Source organism: Heptranchias perlo, unplaced genomic scaffold (assembly GCF_035084215.1).
Source record: "Heptranchias perlo isolate sHepPer1 unplaced genomic scaffold, sHepPer1.hap1 HAP1_SCAFFOLD_54, whole genome shotgun sequence".
Classification (NCBI taxonomy): domain Eukaryota; kingdom Metazoa; phylum Chordata; class Chondrichthyes; order Hexanchiformes; family Hexanchidae; genus Heptranchias; species Heptranchias perlo.
Genome location: NW_027139559.1, coordinates 2246308 through 2266265, shown reverse-complemented (window position 1 = coordinate 2266265; position 19958 = coordinate 2246308). Strand labels below are relative to the sequence as shown.

General features: G+C 40.1%; 1 long non-coding RNA gene across 1 annotated transcript in view; it reads right to left on the bottom strand.

Annotated features, from left to right (window-relative positions):
* Window positions 1–398: 398 nt before the first annotated feature.
* The window catches only part of LOC137315203 (uncharacterized), a 39449-nt gene continuing 19889 nt past the window's right edge, over window positions 399–19958 (bottom strand). The window contains exon 3 of the long non-coding RNA XR_010961347.1: window positions 399–974. This is a non-coding gene — a long non-coding RNA (uncharacterized lncRNA). The remainder of the gene's footprint in view (window positions 975–19958) is intronic.

The window sequence follows — 19958 nt, the reverse complement described above, 5'->3', positions numbered from 1 at the left end:
CAGTGAGTGAGTCAGACTGCGGGAGTGTCCAGCCCTGGAGACAGTGAGTGAGTCAGACTGTGGGAGTGTCCAGCCCTGGAGACAGTGAGTGAGTCAGACTGCGGGAGCGTCCAGCCCTGGAGACAGTGAGTGAGTCAGACTGCGGGAGTGTCCAGCCCTGGAGACAGTGATATATGAACCATCCAATTAACCACACTGTCCATTTAGCAGTGTATTTAATGATATTTCAACCCAAAATTTACCCACACTGTCCATTTAAAGGTCTATTTCATGACATATAAACCCACCATTTAACCAGACTGTCCGTTTAACAGTGTATTTAATGATTTATAAAGTGTCCATTTAACCGCGCTGTCCATTTAACAGAGTATTTAATGATATATAAACCCATCATTTACCCACACTGTCCATTTAACAGAGTATTTAATGATATATAAACCCATCATTTACCCACACTGTTCATTTAACAGTGTATTTAATGAAATATAAACCCATCATTTAGCCACTCTGTCCATTTAACAGCTTATTTAATGATATATAAACACATCATTTACCCATACTGTCCATTCCCCCAGTGATTGAGCTGATTGATGCTCAGAGATAGTTTAATTCGGCGGTATAATGGTTAATATCCTCACTTTCAAAAACAGCCTCTCCTCAGCTCACTGACGAAACACTGGCTCTTGGCCGCAGGGTTGAAAGCGCCAACATCAGAAAATTGATGGGACTCAAGTAAACAATGTCCCTGATGCAAATGTAGCAATTTATTTCTAAACAAGTATCTATTTTGCTGAAATTCCCAGGAACAAGAAGAGAAAAAGAACATTTAGAACCAACTTTGTTCACAATTTCTGAAACAAATGAGGAATGTCTGTGTTGAAATCCATTCTGATGTCTGGCAGCAGCTTTCACAATGGGCGGTGCTCTGAGTCTCACATAACAAGGATCGGATCAAATTCCCAAGTTGTAAACTGCTGAAATAAAGCAAAGAACTTGTACTCGATTGATTACAATGAAATAACAAGGATATAATTGGCAAAATCTACACGGACATTGAGAGACGGAAAATCCTTGCGGGATCAAGGGAAGCTTAATGTAGTGTCAATTTGTTTTATTAATTAACTTTTTCTGCCCCTTCCTCATTTGTAAAGCCGATTTCCTGCGGTCAGATATGTTCCCCGGCGTACGGAACTCTCTATTCCTCGCGGACGGAACAATTCACTGATTTTTCGCTCAGACACTGACTGAAGTCCGGCTATTTTACACTGGGAATTTCAGGGCTTCTCCCTTCATGGTCCCCACCAAACTCCCCCAGACACAATTTAACGCGGTTCTGGGAAAGAAAGCAGGAACACGAACTCTGGAGATTTGCACCATCCTCGTCCAGCGGTGCCTCCTCCCCATGTTAGAATTTGATATTCGGTAAACAGGGGTGGGAAACTGTCCTTTCTCACTCTTTAAGCATTGATGTGTAACTGTAATACTTGCTCTTTTTACTCACTCAACCGTTTTGTGCCCGGTACACTTTTATTGAACTGATCAAAGACTGATCGAACACACAGTTCAGCTCAGTAAAGGGTTAACTCTTTCGCAATGGCCGATTATCGCTCTCTGCCTGACACCTGGAAAATCAGCATATGGTTACCCGAGGGGTCAGACTGAACGCGATCCAATGACAGGATAGGAGCAACATCGGAGACAAAACGTATTCCTGATTAATTATAATTAATTTGTTTAATTCGAATTAATAGGAGAATGGAACAGGGACGTCTGTTTTTGCTAAAATATGTTAGCGAGGGTGTTATTTGTTAAACTGGCTCAACTGAAGAAAGGCCGTTCCCTTCAGATCGAAACAAACTTCACGAATGTTTTAAAGGGATACCGGTTCAGGGCGGAAACCATCTTTCACACAGATTGGTGGTTTCTGATCGTTAATCATGGTAATTTGAGTAGTTACTTTTAATATCAACAGGGAGGAGGGCCACAGCACTGAGTGGAATAAATGAAACTTTTGCAGCAGGAACAGAAGATTTATGAAATAGTGAAACGTTATTAGCAGGAAAACGGAAGGAGGTTTTGAAGAAGTAACTCGATATTAAAAATTGAAAACGATAACGGGTCAACATTCCAATTAATTGGAGTTCAGATTGTGTTTTATGTCTGTGAATCTACAAAACATTCCAAACACGTTTGGAAAGTCAGAATCATGAGAGATGTGATCTAGTATCTATAAAACAGGGCCTGGGTTTTCACAGAACAGAGTGAAATGTTCCTGGTTATCACATTTTGAGGAGAGAGGACACCAGTATGAATAAATGATTCTATGACAGAGGTGGAAAAACATCAACAAACTTTCAGGGCCCCAGCACTAATCTTGATATAAACAGTAACGACTGAAATTACCAACAGGTAGGAGGGTCAATCACTCATCTTTATATAAAATGGTAACTACTGAAATTCAAACAGGTGGGAGGGTGTCAATCACTAATCTTTATATAAAAGGTAACGACTGAAATTACCGACAGGTAGGAGGGTCCATCACTAATATTTATATAAAAAGTAACAACTCAAATTACCAACAGGCAGGAAGGCCCAAAACAAATCTTTATATGAAAAATAATCACTCAAATTACCAACAGGGAGGAGGGTCCATCACTAAACTTTATATAAAAAGTAAATACAGAAATTACCAAAAGGCAGGAGGGTCCATCATTAATCTTTATACAAAAAGTAACATGCCAAATTACCAAGAGGTATGAAGGTCCAAGCGCTAATCTTCACAGAAAAAGTTAAAATCAAATTACCAACAAGGAGGAGGTTCAATCACTAATCTTTATATGAGAAGTAACCACTGCAATTACCAACAGGCAGGAAACCCCATCACTATTTTTATATAAATCACTAATTTTGTATGAAAAGGTAACCACTCAAATTACCAGCAGGTATAAGGGTCCAAGCACTAATCTTTCAATAAAAATGTCACTTCTGAAATTAATAACAGGTAGGATGCTCCATCACCAATTTTAAATAAAAGTAACCACTGAAATTACCAACGCGTAGAAGGGTCCATCATTAATCTTTATATAAAAAGTAACTACTGAAATTTCGGGCAGGTCGGAGGTTCCATCACTAACCTTTAACAAAAAAAAACTACTGAAATTACCACAAGGTAGGAGTGTCCATCACTCTACCTTATGAAAAAGTAACAAGTCAATTTACCAACAGGAAGGAGGGTCCAGCAATAATCATTATATAAAAATTAACTACTAAAATTACAGACAGTCGGAGGGTCCATCACTAAAGCTTACAAAAAAAAGTAACTACTGAAATTATCAACAGGCAGATGGCCCCATCACTCATCTTTATATAAAAAGTAACAACTCAAATTACCAACAGAGAGGAGGGTCGATCACTAATCTTTACATAATAAGTAACTATTGAAATTACCACCCGGTAGGAGGGTGCATCACAAATCTTTATATCAAAAGTAACTACTGAAGTTACCAACAGAGAGGAGGGTCCATCACTAACGTTTACGTAAAAAGTAACCACTGAAATTACCACCAGGTCGGAGGGTCCATCACTGATCTTAATATAAAAGGAAAGTACTAAAATTACCAACTGTCAGGAGGCCCCATCACTAATTTTGTATAAAAACTAAAGACTTAAATAATCAATAGGTAGGAGGGTCCATCACTAATATTTACATGAAAAGTAACGGCTGAAATAATCAACACGAAGGAGGGTCTATCACTAATCTTTACATGAAAAGTAACTACACAAATTATCAACACGAAGAAGGGTCCAACACTAATATTTATATGAAAAAAATCGACTGAAATTACCAACAGGTAGGATGGTCCATCACAAATCTTTATATAAAAATAACTCCTGAAATTACCACTAGGTCGGAGCGTCCATCATTAATCTTTAGTCAAAAAGTAACCACTGAAATTACCAGCGGATATGAAGGTCCTATCACTCATCTTTACATAAAAATTAACTACTGAAATTACCAGCAGGTAGGAGGGTCCATCACTAATCGTTACATAAAAAAGTAACGACTGCAATTACCAACAGGCAGGATGTCCCATCACTAATCTTTAACTAAAAAAAAATAACTACTGGAATTACCACAAGGTAGGAGTGTACATCACTAATCTTTATTAAAAAAAAGTAACAAGTCAAATTACCAACAGGGAAGAGGTTCCATCAATAATCTTTATATAAAAAGTAACTACTGAAATTACCGACAGGTATGAGGCCCCATCACTAATTTTACAGAAAAAAGTGACAACTCAAATTAGCAACAGGTAGGAGGGTTCATCACAAATCGTTATAAAAAAAAGTAACTACTGAAATTACCAACAGGGAGGAGGCTACGACACTTAGGTTTACATAAAAAGTAACTACTGTAATTACCACCAGCTAGGAGGGTCCATCACTAAACTTTACAAAAATAAAACTACTGAAATTACCACCAGGTAGGCGGTTCTTTCACCAATCTTTACACAAAAAGTAACGACTGAAATTACCATCAGGTAGGAGTGTCCATCACTAATCTTTACATAAAAAGTAACGGCGGAAATTACCAAAAGGTAGGAGGAACCCATTACTAATCTTTATATAAAAATTAACTACTGAAATGACCACCAAGCAGGAGGCCCCATCACTAAATTTAGATAAAAATGTAACGACTGAAATTAGCAACAGGTAGGAGGGGCCATCACTAATCTTTACATAAACAGTAACGGCTGAAATTACCAACAGGTAATATGGTGCATCAGGAATTTTAAATATAAAGTAACTCCATAACTCACCATCAGGTTGGAGGTTCCATCACTAAACTTTGCACAAAATGTAACGGCTGAAATTACCAAAAGGTAGGAAGGTCCATCACTAATCTTTTCTAAAAAAATAACGACTGAAATTACCAACATGCAGGAGGGTCCATCACTAATCTTGATTGAAAAAAGTTTTATATAATTTTATATAAAAATGTAACGACTGAAATTACCAACGGGTCGGAGGGTCCATCATTAATCTTCAATTAAAAATTACCACCAGGTAGGAGAGTACATCAATTATCTTTATATAAAAAGTAACTACTGAAATTACCAGCAGTTATGAGGGTCCCATCACTAATCTTTATATAAAAAGAAACTACTGAAATTACCACCGGATTGGAGTGTCCATCACTATTTTTTTAATAAAAATGTAAATACTGAAATTACCACCAGGTAGGAAGGTCCATCACTAATCTTTACCTAAAAAAATAACGACTGAATTCACCACCAGGTAGGATTGTCGGTCACTAATCTTGATATAGAAGTAACCACTGAAATAAACAACGGGTAGGAGGTTCCATCAGTAACACTTACATGAAAATTAACCACACACATTATCTACAGGGAGAAGGATCCATCACTAATCTTTATGTTAAAAGTAACCACTGAAATTACCAACATGGAGGAAGGTCCATCACTAATTTTATTTGAAAAAGTAACGACTGAAATTACCTACAGGTTGGAGGGTTCATCACTAATATTTAAATTAAAAGTTGCAACTCAAATTACAACAGGGAGAAAGGTCCATCACGAATCTTAATATAAAAAGTAAACACTGAAATTACCAACAGGCAGGAGAGACCATCACGAATCTTTATATAAGAAGGAAGAAGTCAAATTACCAGCAGGTATGAGGGTCCCATCACTAATCTTTACATTAAAAAAGTAACCACTGAAATTACGAACAGGCAGGAGGCCCTGTCACTAATCTTGATTTTTAAAAAAGTAAATCCTGAAATTACCAACAGGTAGGAGGGTCCATCACTCACCTTTACGGAAAAAAGTAACGATGAAACAACCAACAAGCAGGAGGTCCCATCCCTTATCCTCACCGAAAAAAAACTACTGAAACTACCACCAGGTGGCAGTGTCCATCAGAAATCTTTTGTTCAAAAGTAACTACTGAAATTAACACCAGGGAGTCGGGTCCAACACTATTTTTTAGATAAAAAGCAGCTACTGAAATTACCAGCAGGAAGGAGGATCAATCATTAATCTTTATTTGAAAAGCAAGTACTGAATTTACAACAGGGAGGAAGGTCCATCACTAATCTTTTGAAATAAAGTTATTACTGGAATTAGCAACAGGGAGGCGGGTCCATCACTTATCTTTATATAAAAAGTAACCACTGGAATTACCACCAGGAAGGAGGATTCATCACTAATCTTTATATAATAAGTAATGACTGAAATTACCACCAGGCAGGAGTGTCCATCACTAATCTTTAAATAAAAAGCAACTACTAAATTTACAACAGGCAGTAAGGTTCATCACTAATCTTGTTAAATAAAGTAACTACTGGAATTACCAACAACTATGGGGTCCATCACTAATCTTTGTAAAATAAAAAAACTACTGAAATTACCACCAGGTGGGAGTGTCCATCGCGAATCTTTACATAAAAAGCTAACTACTGAAATTACCAACAGGCGGGAGGTCCCATGACTGAAGTCCACCTCAAAAAATAACGACTGAAATTACCACCAGGTGGGGGTGTCCATCACAAATCTCAATATAAAAAGAAACTACTGAAATTACCAACAGGTCGGAGGCTCCATCACTCATCTTTTTAAATAAAGCAACTGCTGGAATTACCAACAGCTAGGCGGGTCCATCATTAATCTTTGTAAAAGAAAAAAAAATACTGAAATTACCACCAGGTAGCAGGGCCCATCACTAATCTTTATATAAAAACTTACTACTGAAATTACCAGCAAGCAGGAGTGTCCATCATTAATCTTTATATAAAAAGTAACTAATGAAATTACCAATATGGAGGAGGTCCCATCACTAATCTTTACATGAAAAGTAACTACACAAATTACCAACAGGGAGGAAGGTCCATCACTAATCTTTATATAAAAAGTAACTGCACAAGTTAATCTTGTGTTTGATTACACTAATGTAATTAATGTAGGAGTAAATGTAACTTGTGTTGCTGTTGTCCGTTTATTACACTAGTGTCAGCGTGACTGACACAACCGATAACTGCATCTTACAAGGTCTCAAACTAGGTTGCACATTTACTCGAGAATAACTTCAACTATAGTTTGAAGAAATTACTGAACGATTTTAATCTCTTTTATATTTACACAGTGTGGAAAGGAAATTACGGTGACTGATAGTTTGAGTCGTTGCTCTTGCCTTTGCGCACACACAGCGAGGCACACACAATGTGGAACCATGATTGTAAAACAGCCGTCAAATCTACAACTTATATATTTGTGGTGTTTTCTGAGATTGTAAGACCCCTAAAAATAATCCAAAAATAAATGTCCAGCACCTGTTTAAAGTTACACGATTCATAACATTATACATTCGTGTTAATATTAGTAGAACGGTGTAAAATTCCTCACCTCCGACAGTGCTCATTAGTCAGGTGCTGATACCATGAGAGATATGATAAATATATTCAAATAGAAGCACCAACCATAACGCATCTCCATGAACACACGGACAACGTCACTACCAAAAGAGAGCAGAGAAATCACACCAAGCTCTATATTGTGTATGTAGATAGATATCAGGATCATAAAACACCAGAATTTAATATCAACATTCAACAAAAAAAATATTCAAACAAATCTGTGAATAAGATAATACAATAGCGACAGACTGGGGAATACCGAGTGAAGGTTCATTTAATTCATCACCTCGCTCCAGTTTTCCCTCCAGAATATTCACTACCTCAGGAATAATTCTGGGTGTTGGCCTGCACTGTGAGTAAATCTTACCAATTGGTGCTCCCAGTGCAGAATCTCGGCCGTCTGGAACTGGGTTGTCGAGATCAGCGGGACTCATTGGGTTTCACTGGGCAGCAGTCAACGCAGCACCTGATGTGGAGAGTTGGTCCTAACAGTCGGGAAATGCTCGATTCCAGAGCTAACAGCTGTTGTACTGTTGGGCGAGGAGGGACTTGATATCACGTTTAACGAGGCGACGTTTTATCCTTCTCATTTTATTATTTCAGTCTAACCCTCCTTTTTAATATACTTATTACAGAGCATCAGAATCTTGGAACGCCTGTCACCACCATGGCTGAAGGTCCAAATAGGGGAGAAGATCCAACATCATCAACAAGAATGAGAACAGACACCGGTAGGTTCAGAACAATCTTTAAATATCAATTGTGTCCTGAAAAAGGGTCCAAATAACGAGCAAGAACCTGCAGCTCACACAGGAAGAGGAAACCGAGCAAATACCGTGTCGATGGAGGGAAGTGAGTGAACATCTAGTGGGGCAGTGCAGTCACAGGTGCAGTGATCTCATTATTGGAACTGTCCAATAGATACCTGGTGTTCGGGACTATAAGATGGATAGAAAGAGTGCCTCAGGATGGTCCTCCTGAGTAACAATGTGAAACCAGGGAGCAGTGCGGGGCAGCCCGAGTGGGGGAGGGGTGAGAGGCAGGTGGGGCACAGGAATAGATGAGCGATAGTGGTGGGAGATTCTCTGGTCAGGGGTATGGAGAGACTCTTCTGAAGCCCTGAGCTTGTCCCAAATGTTAAGCTGCCTCCCTAGTGCCATAAAAAACAACATTCTGGAACATATGGGACCGTCTCTGCGGAGTAAAGAAGAGCAGAATACATTCATGGTAGGAAGTACTAACACGGATAGAACTAGGTTTATAGAGGGAATATTAAGATTTAAGCTCTCGACTGAAAAACAAGGCCTCAATGAGATGATCTCTGGATTGTTTTGCGCTGTGCCGGTTAAGGAGGACAATATGAGGCAGGTCAATGTGCGGCTGCAGGGCTGGAGCAGGAGGGAAGTGTTCATGTTCTTGGGACACTAGGGTGAGTTCAGGACGAAGGGAAGGAAAGGTTACGATCTGAACCGACAAACCACAATGGTTTGACAGACTGGGTACATGGAGCAGTGGGAGGGTTTTAGCTGATAGGACTGGAGCGTGTGAAATATCTCGATCTGAGACCAGAGAGTGGAATTAATAAACCTGTTGCAGCAGGAACAGAAAATTTATGAAATAGTGAAAAGTTATTAGCAGGAAAACGGAGGTTTTGAAGTCGTGTCAGAAGAAGTAACTTGATATTAAAAGCGAAGAAAAACGATAACGGATCAACATTCCAATGAAATGGTTGTCACGGAGCGGCTGCATGGCATTCTGGAGGGGGAGGGTGAACAGCCAGTAGTCGTAATCCATATTGGTACCAACGATATAGGTTAAAAAGGGATGGGGTCCTGCAAGGTGAATTTAAGGAGTTAGGAGATGAATTAAAAGCAGGACTTCAAAGGTACTGATCTCAGGATTAATACCGGTGCCACATGCTAGTGAGTATAGGAACAGGAGAATAGACAGGATGAATGCGTGGCTGCAGGGATGGTGTCGGAAGGAGGGATTTAGATTCCTGGGGCATTGGGACCGGTTCTGGGGAAGATGGGACCTGTCCAAGCGTGACGGGTTACACCCGAGCAGGACCGGGACCAATGTCCTCGCGGGGGTGTTTGCTAGTGCTGTTGGGGAAGGTTTAAACTGGAGTGGCAGGGGGATGGGAATCTGAGCGGGGAGTCAGAAGGGAATAAAGTTGAGAGCAGCAAGAGAGGGGAAGACCATGGGGAAATCTACAATACAAATAGTACAAACAGTTGTTCAAGAACAAGTGAAAGGGAAAAGCGTAGAGCAGCGGAAAGAAAGTGTACTTTAGGCACGACAGATAAAATAAAAACTAGAAGGCGTAACGCGATTAACCAAGCATCAAAGCTGTGGCAGGGGGTTGGGAACCTGAGCAGGGAGGCAGAGAAAAGCGTGTCAGGAAGGGACAGAAGGTAAGGAGTAAAAGGTAAAGTGTTAAAAAAGGAAAAAACCAGGAACTAAGTGTCACAAAACATATTTGAAAGTTCTTTATCTGAATGCAGGTAGCATTCGAATCAAAATGGACGAGTTAACGGCACGAATAACTACATACGGGTATGATCTTGTGGCCATTACAGAAACATGGCTGCAGGGTGACTACGACTGGGAATTAAATATGCCAGGGTATTTAACAATCGGGAAGGACAGGCAGGAAGGAAGGGGAGGTTGGGTGGCTATGTTAATAAAGATGATGTGAAGATGCCGGTGATGGACTGGGGTTGACAATTGTAAACAATTTTACAACACCAAGTTATAGTCGAACAAATTTATTTGAAATTCACAAGCTTTCGGAGGCTTCCTCCTTCCTCAGGTGAATGTTGTGGAATGTTCCACAACATTCACCTGAGGAAGGATGAAGCCTCCGAAAGCTTGTGAATTTCAAATAAAATTGTTCGACTATAACTTGGTGTTGTAAAATTGTTTACAATATGTTAATAAAGGAAGGGATCACTGTAATACAGAGAAATTATATTGGGAGAAAGGATCAGGATAATGAAACTGTTTGGGTAGAGATAAGGAATAATAAGGGAAAAAAACACTCGTCGGCGTAGTTTTCGGCCTCCTAATAGTTGTTACTCTGCTGGAAGAAGTATTAATCAGGAAATAGTCGGGGCATGTAATAAGGGAACAGCTTTAATTATGGGGGATTTTAACTATCATATTAACTGGACAAATCAAATCGGGCGGGGCAGCCTTGAGGAAGAGTTTATTGAGTGTATTAAGGATGGATTTCTTCAGCAGCATATAATTGATCCGACAAGGGGGCAAGCAACCTTGGACCTGGTCCTGTGTAATGAGCCAGGATTAGTTAATAATGTCCAAGTTAAGGATCCCCTTGGAATGAGTGACCATAACATGGTTACATTCCATATCCAATTAGAGGGTGAGAAGGTTGGTTCTCAAACAAGCGTACTGAGCTTGAATAAAGGAGGCTATGATGGTATGAGAGCGGAATTGTTTGTAGTGGACTGGGAAAATAGATTAAAGTGTAAGACGGTACATGAGCAGTGGTGTTCATTTAAGTAGTTATTTTGCAACTTTCAAAAAAATATATTGCACTGAGGAAAAAAGGGCGTTAAAGAAATGACAGTCATCTGTGGCTAAGTAAAGAAATTAAGGATAGTATCCGAATAAAAACAAGGACAGAAAAGGTAGCCAAACTTCGTGGGAGGATAGAAGATTGGGAATTCTTCAAAAAACAGCAAAAAGTAACTAAAGGATTGATTAAGAAAGGGAAGATAGATTATGAAAATCAATGAGCAAAAAATATTAAAACAGATAGCAAGAGTTTCTCCAGTTATATAAAAAGAAAAAGGGTGGCGAATGCAAACGTAGGTCCCTTAGAGGATGAGACCGGGAAATTAATGATGGGAAACATGGAGATGGCAAAAATGCTGAACAAATATTTTGTTTCAGTCTTTACGGTAGAGGACACTAAGAATATCCCAACACTCGACAAACAGGGGGCTCTCGGGGGAGGATCTAAATACGATTAAAATCACTAAGGAATTGGTACAAAGTAAATTAATGGGACTCAAGGCGGATAAATCCCCTGGACCTGATGGCTTACATCCTAGGGTCTTGAGGGAAGTGGCGGTAGGGATTGTGGATGCTTTGTTAATAATTTTCCAAAATTCTCTGGACTCGGCAAAGGTCCAGGCAGATTGGAAAACTGCTAATGTAACACCCTTATTTAAAATGGGTAGTAGGCAGAAGGCTGGAAATTATTGACCAGTGAGCCGAAAATCTGTGGTGGGTAAAATTTTGGAGTCTATTATTAAGGAGACAGTAGTGGAACATTTGGATAAACATAATTTAATAGGACAAAGTCAGCATGGCTTTACGAAGGGGAAGTCATGTCTGACAAATTTGCTTGAGGTCTTTGAGGACATAACATACAGGGTGGATAAAGGGGAACCAGTGGACGTAGTGTATTTAGACTTCCAGAAGGCATTCAACAAGGTGCCACATGAAAGATTATTGCTCAAGATAAAGAATCACTGGATTGGGGGTAATATTCTGGCATGGGTGGAGGATTGGCTATCTAACAGAAAGCAGAGAGTTGGGAAAAATGTTTCATTCTCGGACTGGCAACCAGTAGCCAGTGGTGTTCCGCAGGGGTCCCCAACTCTTTACAATCTATATTAACGATTTGGAGGAGGGGACCGAGTGTAACATATCAAAGTTTGAAGATGATACAAAGATGGGAGGGAAAGCAGATAGTGAGGAGGACATAAAAAACCTACAAGGGGATATAGACAGGCTGGGTGAGTGGGCGGAGATTTGGCAGATGCAATACAATATTGGAAAATGTGAGGTTATGCACTTTGCCAGGAAAAATCAGAGAGCAAGTTATTATCATTATGGCGAGAAACTGGAAAGTACTGCAGTACAAAGGGATCTGGGGGTCCGAGTGCAAGAAAATCAAAAAGTTAGTATGCAGGTGCAGCAGGTGATCAAGATGGCCAACGGAATGTTGGCTTTTATTGCTAGGGGGATAGAATATAAAAACAGGGAGGCATTGCTGCAGTTATATAAGGTATTGGTGAGACCGCACCTGGAATACAGCATACAGTTTTGGTGTCCATACTTAAGAAAAGACATACTTGCTCTCGAGGCAGTACAAAGAAGGTTCACTCGGTTAATCCCGGGGATGAGGGGGCGGACATATGAGGAGAGGTTGAGTCGATTGGGACTCTACTCATTGGAGTTCAGAAGAATGAGAGGCGATCTTATTTGAACATATAAGATTGTGAAGGGGCTTGATCGGGTGGATGCGGTAAGGATGTTCCCAAGGATGGGTGAAACTAGAACTAGGGGGCATAATCTTAGAATAAGGGGCTGCTCTTTCAAAACTGAGATGAGGAGAAACTTCTTCACTCAGAGGGTGGTTGGTCTGTGAATTTGCTGCCCCAGGAAGCTGTGGAAGCTACATCATTAAATAAATTTAAAACAGAAATGGTCAGTTTCCCAGACGTAAAGGGAATTAGGGGCTGCGGGGAGCGGGCAGGAAATTGGACATGAATTTAGATTTGAGGTTAGGATCAGATCAGCCATGATCTTATTGAATGGCGGAGCAGGCTCGTGGGGCCGATTGGCCTACTCCTGCTCCTACTTCTTATGTTCTTATGAATTGGAGTTCAGATTGTGTGTTATGTCTGTGAATCAACAAAACATTCCAAACACGTTTGGAAAGTCACAATCATGAGAGATATGATCGAGTGTCTGTAAAACAGGGCTTGGGTTTTCATAGCACAGGGTGAAATGTTTCTGGTTATAACGTTTTGAGGGGAAAGGAGGCCAGAATTAATAAATGTTTCTATGACAGAGCTGGAACAACAACATCAACAAATTTGCATTCATATAGCAACTAAACGGGGTAAAATAACCGAAGGCACTTCAGAGGAGCGATTATCAATTTGACACCAAGTCGCATAATGAGGTATGAGGATGGGTGATCAATACTTTGGTTAAAGAGGTAGGTTTTAAGGAGCGTCTTGAAGGAGAAGAGGGAGGCGGAGAGGTTTAGAACATAAGGAAGTTCCAGGGAGCGATTTGAAGGTAGAATCAATATATACCCAGTCATGCAATAGGAAGGGAAATATCACAATTGTCGATGGGTTTTGCAGGCCAGCAAGCAGTGGAGATGAGATAGAGGAAACTGGGGGGAAATAGTTGTGGTGGAAGAAGATTTGGAGAGATACAAAGTATTTCCCTTAGTTTCTAAAAATGATGGCGGAAGTTACATATTGATGCACTGGAGGAGGCTGAAGATCCAACGTTAGAGAAGGATTTGGATCTGAATTTAATAGCCGAGGAGGATATGTCACTTGGCCCAGAGATAACTCACCCGAGGGTGTTAAAGGAAGTCAGGGAGCAGATAGGAGGGACTTTGATCATAATTTTTCAACCCTCACAATTTTGATAAAAGAATTGTTATCAAAAATATCCAGATGGACTGAAGGAGACCAAGTAAAGTCTCTGTTAAAATAGGGAGGGAGGGGTGAACTCGTCAACTAGAGACCAATGAGTCTACTCATTGTGGGCAAACTCCTCGAATCTGTAATTTCAGTTCGTATGAGTGAACTTTTAAGATTCGAGGAAGGCTGGAACGGATACATTTTAGACATCTGACATTTAATTAGACTAATTCGATACAGATTTTTTTAGACGTGACTATATAGGTCAATGGATTGTAACACATGTGGTATATATGGGTTTTCACAAGGTATTTGGTAACGTGGCTCAGAGGGGGCGTCAGCCGTTTGGTATTAGAGGAAATAGAGCCGCCCGGATGGAAGATCGATAATGTGTTTAGTTTTCTCCATTGATGTTCATAGACCGAACGCTGCGATCACTGAGCTCTTGACAAAGTGCGACAGTTACCAACTGTTCCAGTTGACGAAATTCTAAATGAACGGAGTGAAAATAATGACACTCACTCAGCTACATCTTGTAAATAATGATACTTACACAGGAACATCCTGTAAATATTGACACTCACACAGAAACCTCCTGTAAATACTGACAGTCACACAGGAACATGCTGTAAATACTGTCACTCACTCAGGAACCTCCTGTAAATACTGACACTCACACAGGAACATCCTGTAAATACTGACACTCACTCAGGAACATCCTGTAAATACTGACACTCACTCAGGAACATTCTGTAAATTACTGAAAAACAGGAACATCCTGTAAATACTGACACTCACACAGGAACATCCTGTAAATACTGACACTCACACAGGAACATCCTGTAAATACTGACACTCACTCAGGAACATCCTGTAAATACTGACACTCACTCCGGAACATTCTGTAAATTAATGAAAAACAGGAACATCCTGTAAATACTGACACTCACACAGGAACATCCTGTAAATACTGACACTCACACAGGAACATCTTGTAAATACTGACACTCACACAGGAACATCCTGTAAATACTGACACTCACTGAGGAACATCCTGTAAACACTGACACTCACACAGAAACACCCTGTAAATACTGACACTCACACAGGAACATCCTGTAAATGCTGACACTCACTCAGGAACCTCCTGTAAATACTGACACTAACTCAGGAACATCCTGTAAATACTGACACTCACACAGGAACATCCTGTAAATACTGACACCCACTCAGGAACATCCTGTAAATACTGACACTCACTCAGGAACATCCTGTAAATACTGACACTAACTCAGGAACATCCTGTAAATACTAACGCTCACTTAGGAACATCCTGTAAATACTAACACTCACTCACGAACATCCTGTCAACACTGACACTCACTCAGGAACATACTGTAAATACTGACACCCACTCAGGAACATCCTGTAAATACTGACACTCACACAGGAACATCCTGTAAATACTGACACTCACTCAGGAACATCCTGTAAATGCTGACACTCACTCAGGAACCTCCTGTAAATACTGACACTAACTCAGGAACATCCTGTAAATACTGACACTCACACAGGAACATCCTGTAAATACTGACACCCACTCAGGAACATCCTGTAAATACTGACACTCACTCAGGAACATCCTGTAAATACTGACACTAACTCAGGAACATCCTGTAAATACTAACGCTCACTTAGGAACATCCTGTAAATACTAACACTCACTCACGAACATCCTGTCAACACTGACACTCACTCAGGAACATACTGTAAATACTGACACCCACTCAGGAACATCCTGTAAATACTGACACTCACACAGGAACATCCTGTAAATACTGACACTCACTCAGGAACATCCTGTAAATACTGACACTCACTTAGGAACATCCTGTAAATACTGACACTCACACAGGAACATCCTGTAAATACTGACACTCACTCAGGAACATTCTGTAAATACTGACACACACTTAGGAACATCCTATAAATACTGACACTCACACAGGAACATCCTGTAAATACTGACACTCACTTAGGAACATCCAATAAATACTGACACTCACACAGGAACATCCTATAAATACTGACACTCACTCAGGAACATTCTGTAAATACTGACACTCACACAGGAACATCCTATAAATACTGACACTCACTCAGGAACATCCTGTAAATACTGACACTCACACAGGAACATCCTATAAATACTGACACTCACTCAGGAACATCCTGTAAATACTGACACTCACTTAGGAACATCCTATAAATACTGACACCCACTCAGGAACATCCTGTAAATACTGACACTCACACAGGAACATCCTGTAAATACTGACACTCACACAGGAACATCCTGTAAATATTGACACTCACACAGGAACATCCTGTAAATACTGACACTCACACAGGAACATCCTGTAAATATTGACACTCACACAGGAACATCCTGTAAATATTGACACTCACACAGGAACATCCTGTAAATACTGACACTCACTCCGGAACATCCTGTAAATACTGACACTCACTTAGGAACATCCTGTAAATACTGACACTCACACAGGAACATTCTGTAAATATTGACACTCACACAGAAACACCCTGTAAATACTGACACTCACACAGGAACATCCTGTAAATACTGACACTCACACAGGAACATCCTGTAAATAATGACACTCACACAGGAACATCCTGTAAATATTGACACTCACACAGAAACACCCTGTAAATACTGACACTCACTCCGGAACATCCTGTAAATACTGACACTCACTTAGGAACATCCTGTAAATACTGACACTCACTTAGGAACATCCTGTAAATATTGACACTCACACAGAAACACCCTGTAAATACTGACACTCACTCCGGAACATCCTGTAAATACTGACACTCACTTAGGAACATCCTGTAAATACTGACACTCACTTAGGAACATCCTGTAAATACTGACACTCACTTAGGAACATCCTGTAAATATTGACACTCACTTAGGAACATCCTGTAAATACTGACACTCACTCAGGAACATTCTGTAAATACTGACACTCACTTAGGAACATCCTGTAAATACTGACACTCACTCAGGAACATTCTGTAAATACTGACACTCACTTAGGAACATCCTGTAAATACTGACACTCACTTAGGAACATCCTGTAAATATTGACACTCACTTAGGAACATCCTGTAAATATTGACACTCACTTAGGAACATCCTGTAAATACTGACACTCACTCAGGAACATTCTGGAAATACTGACACTCACACAGGAACATCCTGTAAATACTGACACTCACACAGGAACATCCTGTAAATATTGACACTCACACAGAAACACCCTGTAAATACTGACACTCACACAGGAACATCCTGTAAATACTGACACTCACACAGAAACACCCTGTAAATACTGACACTCACACAGGAACATCCTGTAAATACTGACACTCACTCAGCTACATCCTGTAAATACTGACACTCACTCAGGAACATCCTGTAAATACAGACACTCACTCAGGAACATCCTGTAAATACTGACACTCACACAGGAACATCCTGTAAATACTGACACTCACACAGGAACATCCTGTAAATATTGACACTCACACAGAAACACCCTGTAAATACTGACACTCACACAGGAACATCCTGTAAATATTGACACTCACCCAGAAACACCCTGTAAATACTGACACTCACACAGGAACATCCTGTAAATACTCACACTCACTCAGGAACCTCCTGTAAATACAGACACTCACTCAGGAACATCCTGTAAATACTGACACTCACACAGGAACATCCTGTAAATACTGACACTCACTCAGGAACCTCCTGTGAATACTGACACTCACTCAGGAACATCCTGTAAATACTGACACTCACTCAGGAACATCCTGTAAATACTAACACTCACTTAGGAACATCCTGTAAATACTAACACTCACTCGGGAACATCCTGTAAATACTGACACTCACTCAGGAACATCCTGTAAATACTGACACTCGCACAGGAACATCCTGTAAATACTGACACTCACACAGGTACATCCTGTAAATACTAACACTCACTCAGGAACATCCTGTAAATACTAACACTAACTTAGGAACATCCTGTAAATACTAACACTCACACAGGAACATCCTGTAAATACTGACACTCACTCAGGAACATCCTGTAAATACTAACACTCACTCAGGAACATCCTGTAAATACTAACACTAACTTAGGAACATCCTGTAAATACTAACACTCACACAGGAACATCCTGTAAATACTAACACTCACTCAGGAACATCCTGTAAATATTAACACTCACTCTGGAACATCCTGTAAATACTGACACTCACACAGGAACATCCTGTAAATATTGACACTCACACAGGAACATCCTGTAAATACTGACACTCACACAGGAACATCCTGTAAATATTGACACTCACACAGGAACATCCTGTAAATACTGACACTCACTCAGGAACATCCTGTAAATACTGACACTCACTCAGGAACATCGTGTAAATACTGACACTCACTCAGGAACATCGTGTAAATATTGACACTCACACAGGAACATCCTGTAAATACTGACACTCACTCAGGAACATCCTGTAAATACTGACACTCACACAGGAACATCCTGTAAATACTGACACTCACTCAGGAACATCGTGTAAATATTGACACTCACACAGGAACATCCTGTAAATACTGACACTCACTCAGGAACATCCTGTAAATACTGACACTCACTCAGGAACATCCTGTAATTAGTGACACTCACTGAGGAACATCCTGTAAATACTGACACTCACACAGAAACACCCTGTAAATACTGACACTCACACAGGAACATCCTGTAAATGCTGACACTCACTCAGGAACCTCCTGTAAATACTGACACTAACTCAGGAACATCCTGTAAATACTGACACTCACACAGGAACATCCTGTAAATACTGACACCCACTCAGGAACATCCTGTAAATACATGACACTCACTCAGGAACATCCTGTAAATACTGACACTCACTCAGGAACATCCTGTAAATACTAACGCTCACTTAGGAACATCCTGTAAATACTAACACTCACTCACGAACATCCTGTCAATACTGACACTCACTCAGGAACATACTGTAAATACTGACACCCACTCAGGAACATCCTGTAAATACTGACACTCACACAGGAACATCCTGTAAATACTGACACTCACTCAGGAACATCCTGTAAATACTGACACTCACTTAGGAACATCCTGTAAATACTGACACTCACACAGGAACATCCTATAAATACTGACACTCACTCAGGAACATTCTGTAAATACTGACACTCACTTAGGAACATCCTGTAAATACTGACACTCACACAGGAACATCCTATAAATACTGACACTCACTCAGGAACATTCTGTAAATACTGACACTCACTTAGGAACATCCTATAAATACTGACACTCACTCAGGAACATTCTGTAAATACTGACACTCACTTCGGAACATCCTATAAATACTGACACCCACTCAGGAACATCATGTAAATACTGACACCCACTCAGGAACATCCTGTAAATACTGACACTCACACAGGAACATCCTGTAAATACTGACACTCACTCAGGAACATCCTGTAAATACTGACACTCACTTAGGAACATCCTATAAATACTGACACTCACTCAGGAACATCCTGTAAATAGTGACACTCACTTAGGAACATCCTATAAATACTGACACTCACTCAGGAACATCCTGTAAATACTGACACTCACACAGGAACATACTGTAAATATTGACACTCACACAGGAACATCCTGTAAATACTGACACTCACACAGGAACATCCTGTAAATACTGACACTCACACAGGAACATCTTGTAAATACAGACACTCACACAGGAACATCCTGTAAATATTGACACTCACACAGGAACATCCTGTAAATACTGACAATCACTCAGGAACATCCTGTAAATACTGACACTCACACAGGAACATCCTATAAATACTGACACTCACACAGGAACATTCTGTAAATACTGACACTCACTTAGGAACATCCTGTAAATACTGACACTCACA